Consider the following 21757-nt stretch of genomic DNA (forward strand, 5'->3'; position numbering starts at 1 on the left):
GAAGATGACGACGAAAAATTCAAACAGACATTTTTGATGGCTCAGGTTCGTTTCGCTGGATCACTGGCTAACCATCGTTTCGTCGGATCACCGACTAAGGTTCGTTTTGCTGTGTAGACTTTGAAGAGTCAATATCATCCTCGACTTTCTGGATGAAGGATATGTTTGTCCTTTTTTTGAACCGTTTGTTTCCTTTTTTTTTGAATGAAAGACATTTTTGTCATTTTCTCAAACCGTCGTTTTGTGGCAAGAATAGCAAAAAAGGGTACTTAAGACTTTGCAACCGCACCAGATTCTGATGCTAAGTGATGTCAACATATATGAGAATACGCGCCCCATGTGCTTACATATGTGGCGCTCATTCAGACCCCCGAACACAGACGTGGGATTCAGTGAATCATCAGGGGAGAACATACACCACCCTCTTGGTTGTAAGTTCTTTAAAAAAAAAAGGGTTCTCTTTCGTTGAATTCAAGTAATGTTGGCGTCTAAATGGTGGCCGTAGCCGTAATTAATTGTAGCTTACAAAAGTTTGTTTTTTTTGGAGAGAGAGAAGTAGCTTACAAAAGAAAATTCGTGAATGTCTTCAGTAAAAGTAAAGAGTGTAAAAGTTGTCATCTTTGTTTTCATCGTCATCATCAACTTTAATGATGTTGTCCACATGTTATCTTGGTAACATAAGCATGTCCAAAGATACTGCATGCTCACAAGAAAAAGCGAGAGGAAAGCAGCAAATCCACATAAGACATAAGGAGATTATTTATAGAATGTCAGTTGACAATCCAAATGGACAAGTAAAATGTATTGCCCTTTCGAATATGTTTAGGAGTTGATGCTTGATTACTAAGAGGATGTACATATATATGGTGAACAATTTCATTTAATAACAAACAAATAAATTTCACCTAAAATCAAAATTCATCAGGATTTTTCCATTAGAAAAAAAAGATGATGTGGACGTAATAACATAGTGATTATGATAGTGTTTGGTATCCAAAGTTGAAGAACGACAGCTAATACTCTTGAATGCATAAATAAATGTTGATTACAATGACGATGACGAATGTTTCATTCATACTTTTTTCTTTTTGAAGGAGACGAATGTTTTTTACTCAAATCAACATTAGATAAATATCTACATGCCATGATGAGAGAGATGACCGCGTAAAAAGCGTATGTGCATTCATGCACAGAGAGAGAGAGAGAGCATATATTTAAATTATTTGGTTTCAGTATAGAGAAAAATTGAGTTACTAAAAGCGCTTTTTTGGAAGGAGAAAAATTTCCAAAAAAAGCCAACAAAGAAAAATCTATACTTGGTTTTCCCAAGCAAGGTTACCGCATGGATTTAAGTTCCAAACATGCCTGATTTTAATTTAAAAAAAACTTAGAAATACTGTGTTTGATCATCAACGAGAATAAAACGAAAAGACCTATATATGTGATTTGATGGTTTCAATTTATAAAAAGAAAAAGAGAAGTGGTGAATAGAGTAGAGATTGAAGAAGAAAAATGAAACTGTGTTGAGGGGTGTGCAAAAAGAAAAAAGAAAATAGTGGTTTAGTGACGCTTTATGTTGGAGGGATCAAGCGCACTTGCAAATACGTGCAGTTCACCTCAGCATCATAATGATTTGGAGAAAAAAAAGGGGATAAATAAGAGATATCGCAAGAATAGTAAAAGAAAAAACAAAGGCTAGCTGAAATTGGATAGATTCAACAAACCTGCGTAGTATTTCACATCATAATTGGTGGTACAGCTTTTTAATTACATGTCCCAATTGAAGAACTCTTTCATTCTGAAAACTAGAAGGTCTAAGCAATTCCAAATTTCCAACCCAATAGACAGATACAGAACAAACTCTCAGAAAACCTAACAATTGGAAAGAGAAAAAGAAAATAACACTGTATATAACAATGACTCAAGGGTCATTTTTTCATTTAGAAATGAAAAAAACTGCTATTTATTGGAAGAGCTTGAGCATTCATACCAATCCTCAGCCTCCTCGTGTCTCTTATGGAAGCTTCTGTGGCAAAGGCAGGCAGCACATTCAAGAGCAGCCCTGGTTCCATCTTCACCGCTGGGAATGAATTCTCTGCACCCATCGACAGCATACCCACCAACTCTAGCAGCATGATTCCTTTGACACTCCCCATATCTCACACCCTTCTTTTTCACACCAGCTGTGCCGTTTTCCTCGACGGCCTTTCTTGTTATCACTGGTTGACGTTTCTTCATCTCTCTCTCTCTCTCTCTCTCTGGTGTCGATTAATGCATGCCTGCAACACAATCACCATTTTGAATTACTTGCGTTTCCCATGATTTCATCTCTCTCTCTCTCTCTCTCTCTCTCTCTCGGCTGTCAATGGGGCAGATATGGGTCCAACCTAAGTGGATCCATGTGTAGATCTTACTAGCATGATGGGTTACCCAGAAGCTGATGCATGTTTAGTATGATCCAAGATTTCACATGCAAGTCAAGGACCAAAATGCCAAAAGAGTGGAATCAGTGGCTATAATAAGTCAGAACAAGCCAGGCTTTCATTTGCATCTTGCAGCCTATTTGCGTTTCGATGCTTAGCTCGAAACCCAGTCAAATAGGTCAGAAGTGGGTTTGATCATAATCTATACATTCGGCACTTCACCAACCAAAAACCAATTGGTGCTTTACTGTTTGCAACTTTTTTTTTTCTTTTTTTGGATTGAAAGTTGAAACCAACTGCTTGTAATTGTTAAGAAGAAAGGAAACAAAATCGAGTGGGATATTAGCTTTTTCTCGAAAAAGTGCTAAACTTATCCTTTGAACCTTAGAGTTTGGTTTGAGTATTTTTAGAATGCAGAAACTTTGACAACAACTCAATAAATGGAAGTAGATGCCGGTCGTTTCCATGGGCCCAACCTCCACATGGGTTGAGTTGTGGAGGAAACAGGCATGCGGAAAAGCCAAAGTTGAGTTCTCTTGCTTGGTGCAATGGTAAAGTGCACAGGCTGTCATTGTTTGCGGAAATGCAAGTTAGAGGTGTTCGAGTCCTGGTAGCAGCCGCTTCCTGCAAAGACAGATGGTCAGGAAAATCTCCAGGCCGCTGTCTCAGGTACCATGGGACTGCACCGGTAATGACCATTTTCCGAGTCTGGGCTCAGTCAATATGAGTGACCATTGCATTCCAGTCTAATATTTTGGTCACATGCTGGAGTTAGGGTACAGTAATGCTACAGAATCAAAACCAAGGTGAAGATTGTGGACCTCTTGGAAAGATTACTGCATCAGAGTGCCCAAGGCACTAATCATTTTCTCAACCTTGAAAAGTATGCAGATCACTTTCCTTCCTTTATCACAGTTATAAATGATCACGAGGAACTTGGCGTAATGCCACCTTTGTTTTATGACAAGTTGTTTCACCATCGCATTGCCCTCAATTAATATAGGTTGGCTAGACCCACAGTTCCACCTATCATCGGGTAGAACACTCACAAGACCAATTGTACAACAATGACTTGGACATGCTTGGCTAAAAGGACCACCGAAACATGTGTGATATTTTCGGCCTCGTTATATAATCGTCAAGAGCCAACGGCCTTGATTTGATCTGCTCTTTGTTCACAATTTCACACCACTCGTTTATTTTTCTCTGATAACCCAAGGTAATTTTCCTCTAAAAATACGATAGCTTTGGCGATTCTTTCGAGTGTGTAACTTCGTTGAGGAAGGTTTGCGGAATCGAACTTTGCTGAGCTAAGCAAAGTTGGGCAGAACCTAGCTTTGGTGGAGGAAGGTGGAGTCGAGTGAGCTAGGTCCGAATCTAATAGTGGGTTTGGTCAACCCTAGTCTTAACCAAAATTGGGATAGGGCAAAACCTAGCTTTGGTGGAGGAATGTGGAGTCGAGTGAGCTAGGTCCGAATCTAGTAGTGGGTTTGGTCAACCCTAGGCTTAACCAAAACTGGGCTAGGTCTTAGAGAAGAGAGACAAAGCTAGGTTAGCTAAGAGGCTGGGTTCAGACCAAGAGCTTAGGTATGTTAGGTAGGTCTGAACCTAAGAGGGCTGGGTCTAGCCTAGTGGCTTGAGTGGTGAGGAAGTGGGCTAAGAGGGAGAGAACCACCACAAGGGTGGCTTCTAAGGGGGTTAGGGGAGAGAGGGAAGAGAGGAGAGACAACTTGGAAAAAGTGAGAATAAGAGAAATGGGAGGAGAGAGGGTGAGGGGTATTTATACGGGGTAGAGAGGGAGGAGGGGTAGCCAAGTGTCAAGGACCACTTGGCACTTGGCCTTGGCCAAGTGGAGAGACCAAGGGGGGAGGGGGGTGCCCTTCCCTTTTGGAATACCATAGGCCTGGCCCATGGTGGTGCTTATATTGGTCTAGCCCTTGGATAAAAACCCAGGTCCAGTCCTCTAATGTTCATCTAGTACCTAATTAGGTTAGTTTCTAGTTTGGTTAGGTTTTAATTTAGTTGCTTAGACTAGTTTAATTACTTTTTTGGTTTGGTTTAGTTACCTTTATTAATTTAATTTTGTATAGTTAATTTTAGTTAAGAGTAGGATTATTAATAAAGTTGGTTTATAGTTTACCCAGCCTAGTCAATGAGGGTTGGACAACTATGATCCTCACATCATATTTATCCCTTAAATTCAGTAAAAATTATGACTATGCCCTCAGAACTTGTCGGGAGTGTTCTGAATGTGTTATAACTCTAATATTTATGAAATTAGGACTGTTCTTCTTAGAATTTTGATACAAATGCAACTCAATATTTAAAGCTCTAAAAGTCGATCAGTAAAATTATAAATTTTCACTTAACCCTTTTTTCCTTCGTAATTTTGAGTGTATATATATATATATATATATATATATATATATATATATATATATATATATATATATATATATATATATATATATATATATATATATATATATATATATATATATATTCACCCTACATGTTACGTAAATTGAAGGGGGTTCTGCCGCAGCCCCAGCTTGCTCCTTTTAAAATTAAAAAACAAAATCAGAGTTATAACACTGCAAGCCCTGACCAGTACCATGCTACGTAAATTGAAGAGGGTTCTGCCGCAGCCCCAGCTTGTTCCTTCTAAAAGGAAAAAAATACATATGCATAGCAGAGCGGCTAGGCCTGTCAATACCCAGCCTACTGCCTATATCACCATGCAACTTGCTATCATGCCCTGTGGATCACAACAGATTTGTTTTGTTGTGTTAAATAGGGACAACAACTGTTGCACCCTACATGGGTGCAGTGGGCTGGGGTTAAACCATCCCCAGTTTCACCATGTCTAATACCTAGACAATCAACAGGGACTCCGCTTGTCTAGTAGGAGCAGCTAGTTCACATAACCATGTGTTGGGATGTTGCCAGTTCAAAACCCAATGGTATGTTGGGGTCTCCCTAACCCCAGCTTGCCTTTCAAAAGAAAAATAAAATATATAATAGAATGGTTTCATACCTGATAGTCGGTTGGGCATAAGCATTTATACTTATGGGCTGCTGAATCAAAACCTCTATGTGAATCTCATTTACAAATGAATATTTAGATACATAAGGACATGAGGCTTTAATTGGGGTCTTACTGTTAAAAAAAAAAGGTTTGGTATCCTAATCAAGGATGAGATACAATGTATGTAAGTGGTGATTTAACCTGTATTCTATGAAACTGCTTGCTAAGATAAGCTTGTTGTCACTACCCGTATGCTTGCACAAATGTTTTGCTCGTGTATGGGCCTATGAGTTTGAAAAAAATTGTGTTGATGCCTTATGTGCACTGGGATTACTTACGTCACATGATAAACATAAGTGATGAAATATTGGAAAATATAAATACACTCAAATCACCCTGGGTATGGGTTTGGGATTATGGTAATCCCTTGAGGTGTTGTGACTTGCACCAAGAAAATAAACAAATTAATACATGATCACATAACTTAAGATTTTAGATTATGGGCATACCTGAAAGACAATATATATTACCAACTTTCCCTAGGTTTTGTGTATATCTGAAAGATAATATATATTACCGAACTCGTGGTCTACCTTGGAGAGGGTGGTTGGTACAAACTCCATGGGACATCTTTGTTTTAGTAAGAGATAGGCATCTTACTCAGTCCTCAGAGTTAGGGGGCAAAGACTACCAATGTGTCCTAGGTGGTAGATCCATGTCTTCTGAAAAAGTCTTGGGATGCATCCTATTCTAATTATGCCTTTGGGGAGTACTGTTGAACCATCCCCTCAATGTACAACTAGTCACACGGGATATAAAAAGATAAATAGTATCACAATGAACCCCTGTGTGATCTCGATTTACTATGATATCTCATCATGTGTATACCCATAGGAAAGGTTAACAAAGGATAACTAAATAATTTCTTTTATAAAATTAGATGTGTGATTAGATAATGTGGGTGATGTATTTTATTTCTGAAATACAAATATGAGAAATGCTTTGATAAATGAATTAATGGTTCTAATTGCATGTCTTGTATATATGAATTTCATGTATGGTATAAGAATTGCATACATCTATGATTGAATGCCTTTAATGCATGTTAGAATGATGAATATGTTGTGTACATTTGACATGATGAATATACATATTGCTTGTGTATTTCTTACTTAGTCGGGTTATAGTCTGACCCCTCTAAATTTTTATTTTTTCAGGTAGTGAATAAAAAACCATGAAGCAATTGCGGGCATCATTGCGGGTGGAGCCATGAGATTATAATTCTCAGAATGTCCTGCGAAATTCTAAAGAAATTTTGTTTCTATTTTATTTATGACTCTCATATAATAATGGCAGACAATGATTCTTTATTTTGTTTAATGGAATGGAATTTAGTATTATCACCTATAACTCACCCGATCTATTTAACCAAAGTTTTAATAAGTATTTTTGCTGTGATTTAAAAAAAATAAAAAATTCATAAAATTTTGAGTTAAATCTTTTTGAATGTTACAACTTTGGTATTAGAGTAGGGCAAGAATTTTGATTCATGGCCCTCCCGGCGACCCTGCAATGGCTTTGTAAGTATATTGTAGTTAAGTTTGTAGTGTTGCGAAGACAAGAAAATTTAATGTATATATAAAAAGGTGGAACAAAACATGTATTAGGAATACTATTTATTTATTTATTGGATAGGCGAACTTAAAAAAAAAATTGATTTTGTTCTTTTGTTGAAATAGATGGCCTAAGCGAATAGGTGTAATGACATAATGGACACCCTGAACAACCTAGCTGAGGTTGTTGGACAACAGGCCAGTCTACTATGTATATGTATTATTTTTTCTATTTTTTTTATTTAAAAGGAGCAAGCTGGAGCTGCAGCAGAACCCACTTCAATTTGCGTAACATGGTACTAGTCGGGGCCTGCAGCGTCCAGCTAAGGTGACCTGCACTAGCCGTGCGTCAATTGTTTACAGCGTACAACCAGTGCAATGTGCACTAGCTATGCATCAAGGTCTGGTCTGCCCCCTGCAGCAGCCAGCCTGTGGAAAGTATACTGACTATGCGTTGCAGAGATGATCCAGACAATGTAATGTTGCCACGACGAAAACCATAAAAACCAATAGGCTAGGGTCATGACCGAATAGGTTTGGGTCGGACAAACCCAAAAAAAAAAACAAATTGGATTTATCAGAAAATGACATGTTAAACATTCAGAGCACACAAAAATAATGGGTCTCAAAAGAAAATATGCTTAACCTTCAGATTTCACAAAACAACTCATAATATTTTTAATAATAAATACTCTAACTTAACAAGCGAAAACATATGGATTCCATGTACATGACGCCCACCTCTATGACATGTCATTCTTATAAAATCATGCTCAACATCTAATCAGGTTGCACTCCATGACTTATTTAAGGTTTCGATCTACCCGATGCATCATAGCATGCTTATGAAAACAATAACTAAGATATAACAACATTACATGATGGAAACCAACAAAATTTTAGCATTTAACGTCTGTCATGGCATGCAAAAGAATGCAAATGTGAAGGCATAAACCTCTTAATGTATTAAAAATGCACATCATATAGCAGACTATATATGCATCTATTTTCGAATGTAAACACCAAGGAACACCAGTAAAATCATGCATGGTTTTATGTAAGCACGTAATGCCGTTAATTGAATTCCATGCATAACAGCAAAAAAATGCAGATCTAACATCATGGCGTATATGTATTTTTTTTTTATTCATAAATGATACATGTATATTAGCTAGATCTGGTTACCTGTGTAATGCTTGTGATCTCTCCATTTAGGGCAGATCAACACACTATGACAAGAGTTCCAACCGTCATACATGCTGGTTTAGCATTTATGAGAGCTGGTGCGACACCTGGGATAGTCCCCAAATCAATACATGATCTCAACAAAGTGAACCACATATTTTTGATCATTTTTATTTACTGTAGTATTTTTGTTTCTTTTATTGGGGTTGAGATGACCCGTAACCAGTCACGATTTGCATCAATGACTGCTTATATGTATCGTAATACATATATCACAGAGTTGAATGTGTTCATGAAAAACTCAGCACGATGTATACACATCGAGCTTGTGTGTACCTACCTTTCAAAGGATCAAGACACCGAAAAAGAAGGATCGCTTGGGTCAATGCCTACTTCAGGTTTGATTGCTGGTTCACTATGGCTCAGTGTCCTCCTCAACCAGTCGTACCTCCTTCAACGAAGGCTTCTACCCAGAAATCGTGTGGGAGGGAGATGATTAGAGAAGAAAGGAGAAGGGAATAGAAATTAACAAAAATGAGAGCTTGAGATATGAGTGAGGTGAGAGAGAGAGAGCTATGGAAAGATTAGAGAAGAAATGAATGGGAGTGTAAGAGGGTATAGAAAACCAAAAAAAATCTTTTTATTTATTTATATTAGTTGCCAAAATTGTTTTATTGAAACCGCCCCTCTCCAATTGTGTGTGTTGGCCTCTCATACCAAAGATTTTTTTTATTGCCTTTTCCATTGCTTAGCTTTTAAACCTTTTCATATTACATTATTTCCCAGTACAACTTTGAAAAAAATGTGAATATCATAAAGTGAGTCAATGCTTACCTTAACGAGGTCCTCATTCCTTCTTTCCCTCCTTATTCCCTTTCATTTAAGGTCAACAAGGAAAAGAAAACGTGTGGGCTATTGCTAGAAGACCATGTTGCCTAATTAAAAGTTTTATTCTCCTATTCTTTTCTCTTAAATATTCTCTTTTCTAACTATAGTCATTTCAAACACCATATAAAACGATGTAGGCTATTTCAAACTCACCATACTTATTTTTTAATTGCATCCTTTTCATCTTTCACAACACCAAAGAAAGAGAAGGTTGATTATTATTATTATTTATCTAGTTAGGTGGGTCCCACTAGGGGTGTGTCACCCTATCTACAATTTTATATAATAATTTATTCTTTTATTATACTTTATATTCATATATTTTTTTTGTATCAACTATGGTTTCCTAATAAATCTCAGTTCCTATTTGGATCACATAATATTTTGGATCTCTAAGAATCAAGCTCCAATTTTCAACTGGATTTTGGTTCTATCCGAGATCTAGATCTAATTACCATATCCAAATCTATATACTAGATTCATATAACTTTATTCAGATCCAAGACCCATTTGGATCACTTTCTTCTATTTAATAAAATAATCAATATGAAAAAAATTACTTTTATTTATTTAAATAAATACTAAAATTCTACAGGTTTTACATGACATTGTATTCCTATGGGGCCCACTAGATATTTCTATAATATATTTATGTGGGGCCCACATGATGTTTTTATGAGATATTTATGTAGGGTTCACAAGATATTTTTGTGTGGAGCCCGCACATTTTTGAGGTTTTGCTGATATTTTTTACGAAAAAAAATGAGTATAGTTCATGATAAATACGTGTCACTCGCGGGTCGTACCATTACCGTATTTCACGATGAGCAATAGTCCTGAAGGGGTTTGATGGCATAACCGTTCTTTATAGACCACTAGGGAAAACCAGTGCATTCTGCACTAAGAAAAATATGTATCCCAACCTCATTCAGTATTCTGAAGCATGGTCTAACCATGTGGTCAAGGGACTACCATTAAGTTTTATTCATATATATGCATAACTCTGCTCTCGGCATCTATGACCTAAATGAGCACTTCACCTCTTTCATGTAGACAACAAACCGCGACACTCCAGCCCTTATGAGTCTAGTTGTACAATAATATTTCACATGAGCATGCTTGTACCATGATCACATCGGATCAACTACTCGATGTATGTAGTCGCAACGAGCACTTGACCTAGTCAAGGTGCAACAACTACTTTGGTGCACCGGACCTTATGAGTAGGGTGCCCTTACAGGCAAACATGGAATAAGCTATTCCGACAATGTTCTTACAATAGGGACATCATCGTGCCATTCAAACTAGTTCAGACAAGTCTTTTGCCAAATATTTTGACAGCACTTCCTCTACTTGACCGAGAAAGCGTGATGACCCTTTCTACTCGTAGAAGGTACTTATCAGAATTTTGGCAGCACCTCTTCTTTGTGATGGAGTACGTGCTACGCTCTTTTTAAAATTTGTTGAGCTTCTTTCAGAAATTTTGTCATCACTTCCTCTCTTTGACGAAGAAAGTGGTGTGTTCTTTTAAGCTCAATGCGCATCTTTTTAAAAACTTCAGCAGCACTTTCTCTCTTTGATGGAGGAAACACTACACTTAACTCGAGAATAGATGCACATCATTGTGCATACTTCATATCTATCATGGTTCGTTGGAACCTTAAGCCTTAGCTAGGTCATACACAAGTGACTTAGGTTTTTACGAAAAAACAATTTTGCATAAAAGTGAAGCCTTTTCAATAGGGGCTTATTTTGTAAATCAAAATCTTGATCGAGGAGTGGCATATGGAATTGCATTGGCGATAGGAGTTGATCTTCATTTAAATGCTCATTTATGTGCAGCTATATGTAACATAAGCAGAAACCTATGCAATATAGTGCGGCGATGTAAATGAAAGCATATTTAATGTTCGATAAGAGAAAATAAACTGAATAACTTACAGAAAGCAAATACATATATATTTGTAAAAAGCAGGAGCCTTAGCACCCTTCGACATGATGGCAATCTAAAATATATAAGCAAATACATATATATGTAATATGCATAAAGTAGGACCCTTGGGATCATTCGATGCAACCACAATCTTAAATGCAGAAGCAAAATGCAGAAAGCAAGAGCCTTAGCATCATTCAATGTGATGTCAATCTTAAAAGCATGAGCAAATACATATATATGTAATATGCAAAAAGCAGAAACCTTAGCATCGTTCGACACGATGACAATCTTAAAAGCATAAGTAAATACATATATATCAAGAAAAAATGAACTTTGGCACTATTTAGTGTGCAAACCTACCAAGATATGTGTCAGTGCTCCAACAAGGTGGTTGAGGCACTCCTAAGTCATAGTCGGCACGTCCTTTACGTCTGGTACAATCATAACTAAGAGTTTCTCTTGCAACCTTCAACGAAACGGCGATCTGACAAAATTTAAACCAAGAACCGGTTTAGACCTAGCTTAGGTTCAACTAGGTTCGAACCTACCTCAACTAAGTTAGGTTTAGTCAGATGGGTTGGGTTTAGGCAAGGAAAGGGCAGAGAAGATCAAGCCGTCAGGACCAAGGGTTCATGCCCCAACTAGGTTCGAACTGGGTTAAGTGAGTCCAAGCCCACCCTAACTAGGCTAAGTCTAGGTCAAGTGGGTTTGACCTAGGCTAAGACGAAAACAAAAGAGGAGAGAGAAAAGTTAACCTGGTAGGTCAAGTGAGTCTTAACCAACTGGGCTGAGCATGAGCTAAACAGGTCCAAGCTCTTTGCAAGTGTGTTTGGTCTAAACTAGAACCAAGAGAGAGTAGAGAGAAGAGAGGAGCTAGAGTGAGAAAGAGGAGAGAGGAGAGGGGGCGATTTTTCTAAAGGGGGATCACCCCTATTTATAGTTTTTTAAATAGATCTTGGATCCACATGTGGTGTGGATCCGATCCATACCCCTTACTTGATTTAAAACCCAAACTTGGGGATAAAGTAATAAAATGACTTCTATATCCTTGTGGGGTCCACATAAATAATTTTATGAGATATTTTTGTGGGGCCCACAGGATATTTTTTGTGAGATATTTTTGTGGGTCCCACATATTTTTGGGGTTTCATTGATATTTTTTGCAAAAAAAATTGAGTACATCATTTTTTTTGTATTGATGAAACTAAGAAAGTTGGCTCGTTGAAATCTTATAATTTTACTCAAGAGGAAGTCATGGCTCCCTGACTGATTGAGCATATATTTGCGATGATACGTACGTCATAAGTATAATTGGTTCATTGAAATCTATTCATTTCATATTTTGAGTTCATATGCTATTTTTACATAAAATGCCTCGATTTATTCATAATTTTTGCTGAAACTTTTTGGGTCTTACGTATATGGATGGAAAAAAGGCTATAGGTCCCAAATAACCCTAAGCTACGAGAAGAGATACTTCAGGAAGTACACGATAGTAAATATACTATCCACCCTGGGTGTAACACCCCAAATTTTGTATCCCGAAAATCATGATTTTTTTTAAATGGTTTTATACAAACTACAGCGAAAATTCAAACGGGACAAAAACTTGGCGTGTGTTATCATGCAAAATTTTACTTTTGCAATTCAACTGACCTTTTGAAAAAGTTTTTAGAAAACTTGCCTCCGTTTTGAAAATTATGGGAAAACTTGAGAGAGGGGACTCGCCTGTCGGTACGAGGTTCAACTGCTCCTAGCGCTATACTAGGGGTAATTGACCCAATGATTGAACGATATGCCTTGTTTTATTCAAATGCTTAAGAGATTATTCTAAATCCTAGAATGCAAAAAGAATCAAACACGCATGACATGATTTTAAAAAGAAGTTTATTGAAAACATGATGCATGTTTGAAATTATTGAAAAATACTTTTTGAAGAAATATTTTGAGATATTCTAAAATCGAATTTCTAAAAGGCTCAAATGATTGGGCGTGTAGCCTAGTGGGCTCATGCATGATGCAACCTAAGTCTAAATGATTCATGGATGCATTTTTTTTTAAAAAAGAAAATTTAAGAAAATCATTGCTAAATCCCCTCGTTTTATAAAAACTCCTTTGATAAAAAGGGGGTTTTATAAAAATTCAGATAAAATAGATTTGCCACATATTTATGACTATAGCCACAAATATGTTTTAAATATGCTTCATTTAAATCCTAAGAGGAAGGTTTAAGAAAATATTTTGAAAATTTGTAATGATTTTGAAAATAAACTAAGTGTTTAGACTTTTGTAATTTAAAAGAAATTAATAAAACCCGAATTTGATTCGTATTCTAACTATGGTCACAAATACGAATTTCACTAAGTTTATTAATTTCTTAAAAGAAGGTGCATGTGCCATTCATGTTTCACTATTGTGGAATTTGAAAAGTCCATATGCATAACAAACCATAGCAATTAATATTAAGAAATAAACTATATGCTTATGCAATCCTAAACTATGTAGAAAAGTAAATTTTTATTATTTCTGGTATTTGATTACAACATACATTGAGAAATTGAATAATAAAATAAAGAAAGAAAAGAAGAAATAAAGTCTTGAACATTCTGGCAAAATCAACAAACATGTTAGTAGAAATATGTAGGCTTTTCAGAATTTATCCAATAATATCTGGATATTAAGGGATATTACCCTAAAATAAGCCTTTTCCATACATTCATAAAATAAAAATTTTAAATAAACTAAATAAAAATGCATGATTTAATAAACTATAAACCAAACTTATTATAAAATTAGAAATTCATAATTGAGGCAAAAAGTCTAAAATACTCTTAAAAATTGATATTAATTACAAAATAGTGTTAAAAACCAGAGTTTTGGAAAACGGTTTTGAAATATGCCTAATTCGAAAGCCAAATGAGTTCAAATCGACACCAAATCGGATGAAGAGCACCTTGACATGATCAAGAAAGTAATCAGATTTTAAAACCATAAAAACTATTTATGAAAACTATAAAATAACTAAGAAAAGATTGAATCTGCCCGTATTTCTGCAGAACTGGATTTTTGCAGAAAACCAGTTCTTAGAAAACAATAAAATAAAATATTAAACGACCTTATAAAATCATGAAAATTGAAAATAAAGACTTTTAACAACCCTAAAGATAGCATGCAATCGAAAAAGATATTTAATAAGCACGCAGGAAAAAAGATATTTAATTAAAAGTAAAAACAGGCTGCAGAACAGGTTATTTTGTATCTGTCATGGTTTCAGATTAAAATAAAATAGCAGACAGTCGTGAAAAAGTATAAAGTTTAACAGAGATAAACTAGACACGATAATAAAGAAATCCCTTTTTACGGATCAAAAAAATCATCTCTGGTTACGGAGATACGACTCCGGCAAGTTAACTTTGATTATAAACAATGTCTGACGATGTAGAAAAATAGGTTCTGGTTTTTGGCTAAAATAAAATATCAATTTTTTTTTAAATTACCAAATTTGACAGAAATAAACTAGAAATGCGGATGAAAAAGTCACTTTTTATAGATCAGAAAAATCATCTCTGGTTAGGGAGATATGATTCTGGAAAGTTGGCCCTGATTCTGTATAGCGTTTTGATGGTGGAGAAAATAAGTTATGAGTTTTATTTTTGAAAAGAGACAAATGATGCCCAAAAATCATGAAATTTGGCTAGATTCACAAAATCATATGAATATATCTCTCATAAAAAATTCAACTCGAAACGATGAAAATAAGCACATAAAATAACGATGCTAATGAGAGGCCAGAATCAAGTTTTAAACATGATTGTTAAACACGATTTAAAACCTAATCTACCATGCATAAAATGAAAAAGAAAATAAAAGAAAATATTCTTGATTATGTATGGATGAAAACAAAAATACAAACCTAAATCTATGATGCTTATGAATAAACTAAAAATTAAAAAAAATGAGAACTGCATGGGATTCATTTGTTGTAGTCATTTTGAGTGAGATTCAGCCTATGAGAGGTCGAATCTCTTTTTCATGGTGGCTGTTGAAAGGAAAAATGCAGCAAGTAATAATAAAAATAAAAGAAATAAAATAAAAAGAGAGGGAGAGGAGTTACCAAGCTCTGATTCGTCCTCCTTTTGCTGCAACAAAAAGGAAAAAAAGAAAGGAAGGAGAAGGGCGACACTTAGGGAAGAAGGAGAGGAAGAATAAGGGAAATCAAGAAGAGGTTAAAAGAGAAAGCATGGCCTGAACGTCCCCCCCCTTGGGCTTTTTTATAATAAAACTTTGGAAGAAGATAGGGATTCCAAGGGGTTCTAGATTTGCTAACTAATTAGGAATATTAGAGGGGTCAATTTTCACATTTGAATCATCTTTTCTTTGACTTTTCCTTTTTCACTCTAATTAAAACTCTAAAAAAAAAAGGGTTCTAGATGTGGCGCCACTTAAGTGGGGCCCACATTTGATTGCCTTTTAACCTAATTAAAACACTTAAAAATGGATTAGGACTCTCTAAATGTGGCGCCACCTAAGTGGGGTCCACATTTGATTTACTTTTGACTTTTCTTTTTTCAAACTAACTGAAACTCTAAATAAAGAAATCCAAATGTGGCGCCATTTGAGTGGGGTCCACATTTGATTTTAAAACAAAATAAAAGGTTAAATACAAAGTTAAAAACAAAAGGATAAAATTAAAAATATATAAAGCGAAAATGAAGTCCTAATCAACTAGATTTATGAAATAACAAAAATAAGAAAGTAAAGTGGGGCAAAAAATCAAAAAGTGATGCCACCTAGGTGGGTCTTATCTAAGGTGAATTGGATCTAAGATCCATTTTAAAATTTGAGCCTAACAAAAATCCAAATCAAAATCCAATCTAGATCTGGATCTGACACACATTGTTTTTCTGAAAAAGGCATTTCAAAATATCAAATGTAAAACACTAGATTTAGATTAAAATGTAAAGATCAATTTTGAACATAGTTTTTTGAAATTAGATGAAAAGATTTGAATTTGAATCTGGATCCGAAATTCCAAATGACAAGTGGATCTAGATCTCAGACAAAATTGAAAAGTGGATTCTGGATCAATGATGAGACATTTTAAACAAATTCTGGATAAGATAAAGTAGTGAGTTGGATCCTGGATCAATGATGAGCTTGCAAAAGCAGGTCCAAAATCAAGATAAAATGGTGGAAATAGATCCTGAATATATAGGAATTGGAGAACGGATCCTGAATAGTGAATGACTAGACCCTGAATATTTGATGAGATAATCTAGGTTCAAAAAACAAATTGGACTCTAGATATAGATAATAAAGCAAATCAGATAAAAAGATCCAGGTCTGAAATAGAAAATGGATACTGGATATCAGTATTCAATACTGGATTAGATCAGATATCAAATATCCAAATTAAAATATGAGTTGGTTCTCGAATATAGATATAATCAGAAAAAGAATGGATTTGAGTCTGTACGGGAAATCATCTTGGCTCAGAAATTGACTGAATTTCCCCTCTGAATAGAAATGAGCACAAGTTTGGACAATTTTGCCCTCATCGACAGGGGCGTAAAGTGGAATGAAGAATGACACAAGGTTTGAACTGAGTTCTAAGGTTTTGAAACTCAGATGAACTAAAAAGACATTGACTCAACTAGACTCCCAGACCGAATGATCGAAAACATACACAATTCTAAGTGAAATGGTGAGAAATTCACTATGGAGTGAAGTAAGCAATGGGAATGTTCTAGATGTAGTGAATAAGACACTGGGTTTGAACTAAAATCACAATCAACTAAACTTAAATGAACTAATTTGGAGCTTAAACAAACTAAATCCTAGCTAGGCTGACTAGGGTTAGTTCAATTTTAGCTAAAATGAGCTTAATTGAGCTAAAAATGAACTCCAACAATGTGGAAAAACAAGTTTGAACTGAAGCTGGACCACTTGAACTTCTGATGAGCTCAAGCTAAACACAAGGGAATAAAATCAGCTGGAATTGACTAATTTTGAGACAATTGGATTGAATTTGAGCTAGAAATGAGCTCATTTTACATGAAATGAACCAAATTTAGCTAAAATAAACATGGTTTACTCATTATGAGTTCAGGGGACCTAGAAATAATTGATATTCTAACTCTTCTAAGCTTAAAATGAGTTTGGTTGGGTCTAACTGATAAGGATCTAGGGTTATCTAGGGGTAAAAATGGTAGCTTTCTTGGTAACTAATACGGGAGAGATAGTGTAACACCTCAAATTTTGTATCCCAAAAATCAAATTTTTTTTAAATACTTTTATAAAATAGCAACATAAAATATGTTGTATGTATACATGTGGATTATTTGGGCATGATGACATATGCAACTGTATGTTAAACATGAGAATTAAGTATGATAATTAGACCAAATGGTATGCATAATCATGCATGTGTTATTCTTTGAAATTCATGGTTCAAGCTAAATTGAAATGAGTTTTATGCATCATGGAGTGTGGTATGTGGCATATGATATGTTATAAGTCATGTGAAGCATGCATATATGGGTGCTTGTGAGTACCTGGTTTGGCTATGTTAAATATGCCCATATACACAGACACTTTAACTTGACTCTTGGTTGTTCCTTATTAGAGAGCATGTGCCTTGAGTTGAGTTCAGATTAACTATGTTAGGATACTTCAGTGACTGTAGGGGGTGTTGGTTCTTGTCTTGTGAGGTCGTGGTTTAAGCTGCCCATAGTGGAGCTTGGTGTTGTTGTGTCTGGTGCAGAGTGTACCTAATGTGTAGTTAAACCTATTATAAATAACACCTAATGGCTTATTTATTTCAGTGGCTTACCTTAGAGAGGGTAGGGGGTACACCGGTACATCATTTTGGTATCAGAGTGGGCATTCGTTTGCATAGGTATATCATCTTTAGTTGAGCTTGTATATTAGTTCCTTTTATTTTCTAAAAGAAAAAAAAATTATTAGTAGTAATTATAGTTTATTTTTAGTTTAGAGTCTTATCGCTTCTGCATCATACACGTAGAGTGTACCCGTGTTCGCTAGGCCGACCCTCGTGGGGTTGACTCCACATTAAAGAGTCAGACCAAACATCCACTGAAGCGGTTTTTAACGAAGAGAGAAACTTAACAGTGGTCCAGGGAATCAATTCATACTTTGTAGAGCCTGACTGTCTACCTAGAATAAATTGATAGCCCAAGCTCCCTACACCGACGACTGGGGGTGCAAGAGTTGTCAATGCCCTCAAAACGTGTTAGTCAGAGTATTGGTGATTCAAACTTGCGGTCTTCTGTGCCAAAGTTGGTTAATTTTGTGGGCATTCCAGTAGTAAACTTATTTAGGAAAAAGAGAGGATAAAGAAAGAGTGAATGAGAGGGAACAAGGGGGAAAAGAGAGCAAATCTCCAAAGAGGCAAAATAGGGGGGGGGGGGGGGGGGAGATCCCCTCCCATGATTATATAGGGCTTAAGGTGAGGTCAAGGGTTGGGTTAATCTCAACCCTTGATCTATCCCAATTTTTTCTTTCCTTTTCTCTATTATTTTCTAACTTTCTTTTCTCTCTTTTATTTTCCTTTTTTTTATATCTTTACTTAGCTTAGGTTAGAGTATATGATATGCATATATATTATATTATATATTACATATATCTCTCAGTAAAGGAGGTGCCCAAGCCCGCAAATTGAACATCCTCTTGAAATTGTAAGTGGCGAAAGTCTAACAGAAGCCAAGTAACTCATAAAACTTTTTCTACCTTAAAAAGATATCTTGCAATAGATACAAAATTACTACCTTTGACATTAAAGTATATACAACACAACACAAAATTGATTCATCAATGAGAATAAATTATTAGTCATTTTCATTACTACACTAGCAACAATACCACTACATACAAAACAATTTAAAGAAAATTAAGCATTCCAGAAAAGTTAACTAAATTTGAAATGCCTCTAAGCATTAGAAGATGAAAGTGCTCATAGCCATCACCCAATATTTAGGAAGGTAAACTAATACTGATATAGTTTCTTATATTTTTCGATGTACTGATTGTAGGCACATTTTCTATATGAAAGATAAAGAGAGGTACAAGAGAGAAGATGCAACAATATACAAAATGGTAAACTAATTTTTCAGTGTTCTCGATATTTTATAAAACATTAAGAAAAAGGGTTACCAAAAAACTTGTCATAAATACTTTGCTTACCTCCAGAAAACTCATCGTTAAGAATGTACTTACCAAAAAAATCGCCATCGATGAATATGAAAAACTCAGTGATGAAGTGCCGCTGATGAATCACCAAAAAAAAGTGACTGAAAATAGTTGTCGAAAAAGTCGCTGAATTTTTTGCAGAAGATCAAGAAAGTTGGAGACTACAAAGAAACCCTAGAATATGTGAAACTTGCCCTAGGGTGAGAACAATCGCCTTTTATACCCCCTAAAGAGTCACATTTATTCTAGTAGAAAAACCACAAACATGAAAGAACATCACACATTTAGATATGTGGTATTTATGTCGTTAGTAACATATTTGCGTATCTCCGCATAATTAGATATGTGATCTTCTTATAAAATATGTGATTTTACTCTATTATTTGTGAAGTTACAATTAAAGGAGGTTCACATAAGTTATATTTGTATGTTTCATGAGGACTGCAAAAAACAATATGCGTATAGACATTTAAGTGAGGGTTACAGAAAGGAGGTTTGCACGTTATCCGATGACTTTGGTATAAAATATGTGATTTTACTAGGGTACTTACAAAGTTACAATCATAAGGAGGTTCACAAAACTTGTTTTTGCGTGCTTCATGTCGACTATAAAAAAATATGTGAGAACTTACATTAAGTGACAGTTAAAGAAAGTAGAAGCGAGGTTTGAACGGTTTTTCATGACTTTGGTATAAAATATATGGTTTTACTAAGGTATTTGTGATTTTACGATTAACAGACAATACTGCATAAATAACATAATTTTTTGCATGCTTCTTAAGGACCACAAAAAAATATGTGTGAATATAAGATTTAAGTGAGGTTTTGCCTTAGCCAATGGGCGGAACAATATATTGTGCAAACTTTGTGAGGTTCCCTTATGCGAAGGGTAAAAAGGTCCTAAAAAAAATTTATTTACAGTTTTGGGCAGTGGGCGAATTTTAAAATTTTTAGGGCATTTGTAGAAATGCATCATATTTGTCGTATAATATAGTCATTTTTCATTTTTATTTCTCACTGATGAAGTGCCGCTGATGAATCATTGTAAATAGTTGCCAAAAATAGTCATAAAAATTTTATTGGAGGAAAACACATTGGATACCACTGGTTGAAGACCACAAACAACCCTAGTTTATGCAAAAATGGCCTTGGGTGTGACAATCAGTTTTTATATAAATAAATGAAATTCAAATTTAATGCTTGTATGAAAATCTGCAAATAAGCATAGTTGTAATGACATAATTTGCGAAATTAATACCTAATTGGTGAACTTCTTGAAGATCATAGGAAGTTCGTACTATGTCCTACGAATTTAGTACAATATTTGCAAAGTTACAATATATTAATATGAGGTTCATACTATCTCTTGAATTTCATGTTATATATGCAAATTTAGTACGATATTTGCAATGTTTCGAGGTTCATGTTCAATAGAAAGTTCGCAAATATATTTATGTGAACTTCGTGAGGTCCGCAAAAAATTTTTGTAAATATACCTTTAAGAAGGTGTGCTATCTGGTGAGTGTACCGTATCACACGAATTGTGTGAAGTTTAAAATGGTCTTTTTAATGACAAACATTTGCAGTTTTAAACACCTGGCAATTTTTTGAAAATTGTAGGATTTTTCATGAAACACATAATTTTGTCGTATAGTACTATCATTTCCCCTACTTTGATTGCATGGAAGTGATTTGAAGTCATTGATAACAAGCACCAATTATAAAGAAGAAAAGGAACAACACTCAAGAAGCAACCTACAGACTATCAGACATCACTGCTATGATACTGTAGTAACACATAAATCAAGCAGTGAAAGATGGAGACAACCAAATTTTTGTGGTTTGGTGATATACATGTGTCCACGACAGGTACACTCACACAGAAAAAATGCGTGAAGTATATCCACTATATATGATAATACAAGAGTGAGGAGATCATATCAACCATTCCCAAAACGATCTCCTATAAATCAGGATTACACCAGGAAGGATTTATCCTTGCTCCTCATTAGGGTCATTAGAATCAGCAAGCTTATCTTGTGGCTTTTCCTGCCAAGTTTGTCCACCACCAATCTTGCCTTCAGTAGAAATTTCCTTTCCTTGAATCCTTATCACCTCGTTCGGTTCATCTTCTTTTGAAATGGATATCGGTGTGGATGTCTGGATCCTTTCAAGACCATGCAGAACACGTCTACAAGGTCAGATTGGGTCAATACAACTTGCACCTGTAACTTCCATCTGGATAGGATGGTCATGCATGTTGACATGATCAAACAAATAGTGCTCTGAATGTCATTCAATATGCACTTTTTCCTGTTCTATTTATCGAACAGGTCAGACCATGATAAATTCGAATCAAAATCTTGATTCAAACTAAATTTGATGAAGTAGAGTTGAATCTTGATCTAAATTTTAAATGACAATACTGGATACTGTAAAAAAAGGGTCAAAACAAAGTTTTATATAATAAGCTTAA

At 35.3% G+C, this 21757-nt stretch overlaps 1 pseudogene across 1 annotated transcript; it reads right to left on the minus strand.

Moving 5' to 3' along the window:
• Positions 1-1710: 1710 nt before the first annotated feature.
• LOC149840985 (mini zinc finger protein 2 pseudogene) lies at positions 1711-2311 on the minus strand (annotated as a pseudogene). Its single transcript, XR_016431622.1, has one exon. The product of XR_016431622.1 is annotated as a mini zinc finger protein 2 pseudogene (transcript).
• Between the last annotated feature and the right edge of the window lie 19446 nt (positions 2312-21757).

The sequence above is a fragment of the Nuphar pumila genome, chromosome 4, assembly GCF_984573655.1.
Source record: "Nuphar pumila chromosome 4, dmNupPumi1.hap1.1, whole genome shotgun sequence".
Classification (NCBI taxonomy): Eukaryota; Viridiplantae; Streptophyta; class Magnoliopsida; order Nymphaeales; family Nymphaeaceae; genus Nuphar; species Nuphar pumila.